The following is a 6271-nucleotide window of genomic DNA, read 5'->3' on the forward strand; positions in this document are numbered from 1 at the left end:
TGAGAGCCACTGAGGCAAAGAGAATCTGTACACCTGGCAGCTGCAGTGTTTGTATATGAGTTAGCCTGTTGGCTCAGTCTGTGCATATGGTGTTATTGTCAAGGACTGCTAGCTGCTGGTTTCTAATGATGGACTTTATGTTTCAAATAACCCTAAAGTATCTCCCCAACAAAGCAGTCTTTCTGCATCAAGACCTTTAGATCTGCACTAAGCAAAACCTCCAAATGAAGATACTCTTTTGTCATATTCAAAGTTTTCAGGGTGATTTCTGTTAGGAGCCACAATAAAAATTAAGTAGCAGTGTAAGTAAGCCTAACTCAGTCCCCATTATGACCCAAGGGGAAGGCAAATAAATAAATTGACAAATAAAAAGTGACATTTACAGTTCACAAAATAAAGTTCCAAATAAACAAGAAATAGATGGACTTGGAAATTGCTGAACATGTTTTCAAAGGCAGAAACTCCCAGTGTTGTCAGCTGAATATGCTCTGTGGCCTCCCTGACCTTTCCATAAAAATATTAAGGAATTATGTTACTTGCAAATTATTAAAGGGGGAAATAGTATATACTGTAGCAATAACATTTAGTATCTCTTATAAATAAAACAAAAGTTCACATTTTAATTAGGAAAGGCTAATACAAAACATGTTGCAAAAAAAGAAAAGCTATATTTTCTCATGATTTTTGTACAAGAAAGGGGGTGTAAGAATGTTGGATTTGAAGAATCTGTAAGGGAGAAGATCTATGAAAACGTGACCTTCTTGGTTACTCCTTTACAATATTTTCACTTCATCCTAAACTGTCCTTACCCATTATATTATCCTTTCTCATTTTCCTCAAAGTATACTCACATCTTGTTCTGACTCCTTTTTGCTCATTTCAGCCTCCAACTAAAGTTCTTCCACCTTTATCTTTTCTGTGTGACTAAATACATCCATGCTATTTTATTTTATTTTATTTTATTTTATTTTATTTTATTTTATTTTATTTTATTATTTGTTCATGAGAGACACAGAGACAGAGAGGCAGAGACACAGGCAGAGGGAGAAGCAGGCTCCATGCAGGGAGCCCGATGGCGGACTCGATCCTGGGACCCCAGGATCACACCCTGGGCTGAAGGCAGACACTCAACCACTGAACCAAACCACCCAGGCATCCCTACATCCATGCTCTAATCTCCTTCCTTGGTAGGTTCTCCTACCAGATTCATGAGTTTTTCTTTTCTGTTATTCTTCCTTATCCTTAATGTTTTCTCCTCCAAATACTGTATCTGTCACATAATTTTGGTTTTAGGGAACAGAGATTTGATCAAACAATCTTAGGAAAGTGGGGAGATTTTCAAAGCAGGTCCATATATGGGAACTCCAGAGGGTCTTGGCAGTCATTCTTATGAATGGCGGAAATGCAGGCAGCTCTAAGGTCCAGCCACCGCTCTGCTTCTGCCACAGGGATATTGCGTGTTTGTGCTTCACCAGACATTTATTCAATTTTTACCTCCTTCTCTATTTTTTTTTACTCTCCCTCTAATTTTCTTAGGACTTCTTCTACTGCCTATCATTCCCTAAAATGGCAGCCCCAGGACCAGCATCAACATGACCTCCCAGTTATGGCAGCCAAGCTCATAGTCAGCTTTGCTTAGGATTCTCAAATACTACATATGAAAACGGTAAGAGACAACCACCCTTCCAATCAACTGTACCATGGAAACAAGTTATGTAGACTGCTGCCTAGTCAGAAAGGTAATGGATGGACATGGACAAGAATATACCCTTTCATTTGTTTAGCACACAGGCAAACTTCCAAATCCCTCCTACTCTATTCAGAACCCCATTATTATGCAAAGCTATCCTATGTGCATGCCTTTGTGTTTTCTTTCAGGAGAGTTTAGTTGTTACAGAGGCATGGCTTCATGCTATTCCTGCAGGTTACAAATGGAAATGGGGAGAGCTATATTTTTGTCTACTTTATGAACAAACAAAAAATTCTGATTTTTAAACACAATTCATTTTAAAAAAAAAAGAGGGTTGAGGGGAAAGAGAACAAATTCTCTGTGTATGTATACATGGGAGGGTGCCCCCAAGATGCTTGTAAGAGTATGTCTCCTTAGTCCTCCCAGAATAGGCCTCCAACCCCACAGAACCAGGGTGCTGGCTTCCCCATGTCCCTTCCCTTGTGGGACACTAGGATACAGACCACTATTAATTAAAGTTGGAAGCTTCATTTGAAGAAGAAGGAAGCAATCTCAAGTACAATCAAATGCCATCTTACTCATATTTCATGGGTGTACACTGAAACCCAGAAAAAGTTCAGTGGCTCATTCTAGCTCTAAAGCTGGTGAAGAGCAAGATGCTCAGGAACCTCAGAGTGTCTAGCAAGAGATTGTACATCTGGAAAAAAAACCCTCAACATCAATTGGAAATAGTTAATGCCACCAAGGCTGGAACTTGTAATGTCATGTGGACAGGGAATATGTAAGGATGTTTTCCATATTTATTCATTTTCTGATTGTTGAAAGAGTATTTGTCCATAGTACAGATGATTTCGTATTTCCTTAGAAACTTAAAAGACTGAATGAAGTGAAGCTACACTTCTGGATCAGCATAACGGAGGTGACCAGCTGAACACCCTTGGGACAGAATAATGAACGCTGGGCTTGAAATCAGGTTAGAAAACGTCAGTCTCAGAGCGAATTTTAACAGTGTACAACGTGAGATGCCAGCTAAGCAGAACTACCAACAATCTGCGATACAGTCATTCAGTTTTAAAGAGATCACCTAAAAGACACAGGGTGAACAAGAGCTGTAGGTAGTCACTGAGCAGTTTGGTACAGTTTGAGGTGTTAACTTAATGAGGACTATTGGCATGATGTTGATCTTGGCATTAGGGGTTTTACAAATGGGTAAGGCGGGCTGCTCTCTCTCAATGTCTGCATGTTGTGCATTGTAGATATTTTAATTCTCTATTATTGTATATATAGTCACCCCAGCTCTTAGTGGCACTTTTAAAAGCAATTATCATTTGTTGGCTCCCAAGTCCACAATTTATGCCAGGCTTATGGGGGATGTGTCCTCTCTGCAATGATTGAGTTGACTTAGGTTACTTATGCAGCTGCATTTAGCTGGAAACTTGGCTGAGTCTGGAACATCTAAGATGGTTCACTCACATGTCGAAGGGCCCAGCTGGAGTGGCTGGTGCTATTTCTCTTTCTCTTCATGTCTATAATAACTCACCAAATTTTTAGCATGGTAGCTGGATCCCAAGAACATAAAAGTCAAAACTGCTAGCCTATACCTGGAAGTCTCAAAACAGTTATGACCACTCTCTATTGGTAAAGGCAAGTTCCTAGGGCCAGCAAAGGCCTAAGAAGGTGGGGGGAAATAGACCCCACCACTTGATGGAAGAAGTAGCCAGGCATTCAACGATGAGAAATATCGGGAACCACTTTTACCAATAATCTGTCATGGTATATAGGAGAGCCATATAACCAAGGATGCAAGATACAAAACATAAAAGAAAAGGTAAAACAAACCACAAATAGTTCATGTTTATTGAGCATCTATTTTTTTCTAGATACAAGAATTGTATCTAAATCTATATCTTGCTAAATCCTAGGAAATAAAATGAATTCTGACAAATAAACGCAGCTTTGTAGATTGAATCATGTTTACTATGAGAATAAAAAAGATTAATAAGTATAATTATACAGGGGAGAAAAAGGCAAAGTTTATTCCAAGCCAAGAAAACAGCAGGAAAATGACAAATTGCAGGAGTTAAGAAAGAGAAGTAGACGACAGGGGTGTGTGTGTGTGTGTGTGTGTGTGCACGCGCACACACAAGTATTTAAAGAGTGGGGTTTAAAGCTGAAATATGTGGCATGGATTTAGTCCTGGGAGATGTGGCTGGAGAAACCTATGTAAGCAATGGTAAAATGTGCTAACTGTTGAGAACGTTACAAGCAGGGGGCCAACATGATCTGTGATTTAGTCATAAGGGATATTTCTCAGATTTTCTAATTTTCTCAGGGTTGAGACCATGCAAGCCTTTTATCATTGAACATTACCTAGGTTTCATTTAGTTTGCTAAATTTTAAAAAAGTATATCCAAATTGAAGTCCATGTCCTCAAGTATATTTCGTGACACCATGGGTACAAATGGTTGTTTAGAAGAGATCCTGTTCTATCCTCATCAAAGCCTTTGCCTCTGACCCACTTATCTTTGGTAAGAGTTCTGAACTTGAAGATTCTGACCCTACTGTGCTGGCATACTGCAGGCACTGAATGATTATTTGCTGATGGAGTGATAAGCTATCTCTTTTCTGAGTCAGCATCCCTTCCCACTGCCTGTATATCCTCTGCCAAATGAGATTATCTGAGGAGTCCATAATAGACCCTGTCATTCCCAAGGAGGAATATTAGGGTGTCTAAATGCCTCCTGTCAATGCTTGCCAGGGCACAAAGCTCCGTTAGCATAGCTTTTAGACTGCCACCCTTCAGATTCACAATTTAGAAACATCCCTGCAATACCCTGGATGTCTAGGTGGAGGGATGCCATTTTGGAAATCATGCCATCCTTTGGAGATATGAATAATTGGCAAGCCTGGACGGTAGTGTACTCATCAGACATTAGAATGTTGCCAGTAATCAAACTTATTCTCATGTCAGCTGCTTTTCAACATCATTCTTTTCTATCTTACAGCAAGATACTTTCTGGGTTGCACTGAAAAGGAAACAGCAACATGCACAAAAGTGAGATGAGGCATTCCAGATCTGGCAGGGATAATTTGCGAATGCACTTTGGAAATGAGATTTTATTGGAAAGTTATGAGGCAACAGTGCATCCTAGTGGATAGAGTTTTATACGAGACTTAAAAAAAAAATGTTGGGTTTTTTTTTTTTTTTTCCCCGACCGAGATGGCTAACCTCATGAGCAATTTTGAAAATGGTATTTGTAGTCCATGGCTACTGACCTTCTCTGAAGGGTCCTCTGATAATCCTCTCATAGATAAAATGCACTAATGTTAGGATCTGGTCTATTAATTTGATTTTGTAGCATATAAGCCTCCAGCTTCAATGAATTTATTTTAAAGGAATCATCCATGTTTTTAAAATGGAAATATATAACAATACTTGGGAAAATTGGAGAACATTATCTTCGTGTGAAACCACAGGCTGCTTTTCTTGCTTAGTATTTTTATAAAGTTCTGTGTAGGTTTGGAGAAGAGGAGTAGAGAAGGGAATAGAAAATCTGAAAGGTGAAGTTTATTAGTGGTTAGACTTCATCTCCCTGCATGAATATTCATGTATTCATTTCAAAAGTTTGTATTGAATTTCTAAGAAGCTTAAATTTAACTACTGTATTAAATAGGATGCCATCAACCTCAAGTTATAGAAAAATCTAACTCGTGTTAAACAGTAGGAAATACATTATGTCATATAACAGTGTCTTGAACAGGTGGTTTGAGGGTTGGTTAATTCTGTGGCTCAGGGAAATCAGTTATCCATGCCAAATTGTCTATGATTCCCTTCACTTTCACCTTATGCCCTCAATATAGCTGCCAGAGCCCCAAGCATCACATTATCACACAATAATATCCAAAGGTAGGATGTAGCATGTCTCTGCCTTGTATCCTGAGATGTCTCTTTTACAGAATTCCCAGGCAACTCATTTATCAGTGTTTTATTTTTTTAAGATATTTATTTATTTATTTATTTATTTATTTATTTATTTATTTATTATTTATTTATTTATTTATTTGAGAGAGAGAGAGAGAGAGAGACAGAGCAAGAGAGACAGCATGGGCAAGAGAGGGGCAGAGGGAAAAGCAGATTCCCCACAAAGCAGGGAGCTAGACTCCATCCAGGGACTCCAGGATCATGACCTGAGTGGAAGGCAGAAGCTTAACTAACTGAGCCACCCAGGTGCCTCTGTCATGTTTTATCTGCTGCCCAGTCACGAGCAAAATAACTGGCATTACTATGATAAGCTTACACTAATAAATATTTACCCAGCTGGCACTGAGGAGAGGCTTATGAAACTTCTATGTACCCAATTCCTGAAGACCGTTAGAAAGAGAGAGAGAATGGCCATTGCACAGACTACAACCAAGAGTGCCCACTAAAGGTATTTTCCCTTTTGCAGCTATGGTTGGGTAGCAGTTAAATTTTGCTGCAACAAACCACTTCAAAACTTAGTGGCTTAAACAACACCATTTATTTTACTCCTAATTCTGTCAATCAGCCATTTGGACTAGGCTCAGATGCAGTTTTTCTGC

The sequence above is a fragment of the Vulpes vulpes genome, chromosome 9 (genome assembly GCF_048418805.1).
Source record: "Vulpes vulpes isolate BD-2025 chromosome 9, VulVul3, whole genome shotgun sequence".
In the NCBI taxonomy this organism is placed as follows: domain Eukaryota; kingdom Metazoa; phylum Chordata; class Mammalia; order Carnivora; family Canidae; genus Vulpes; species Vulpes vulpes.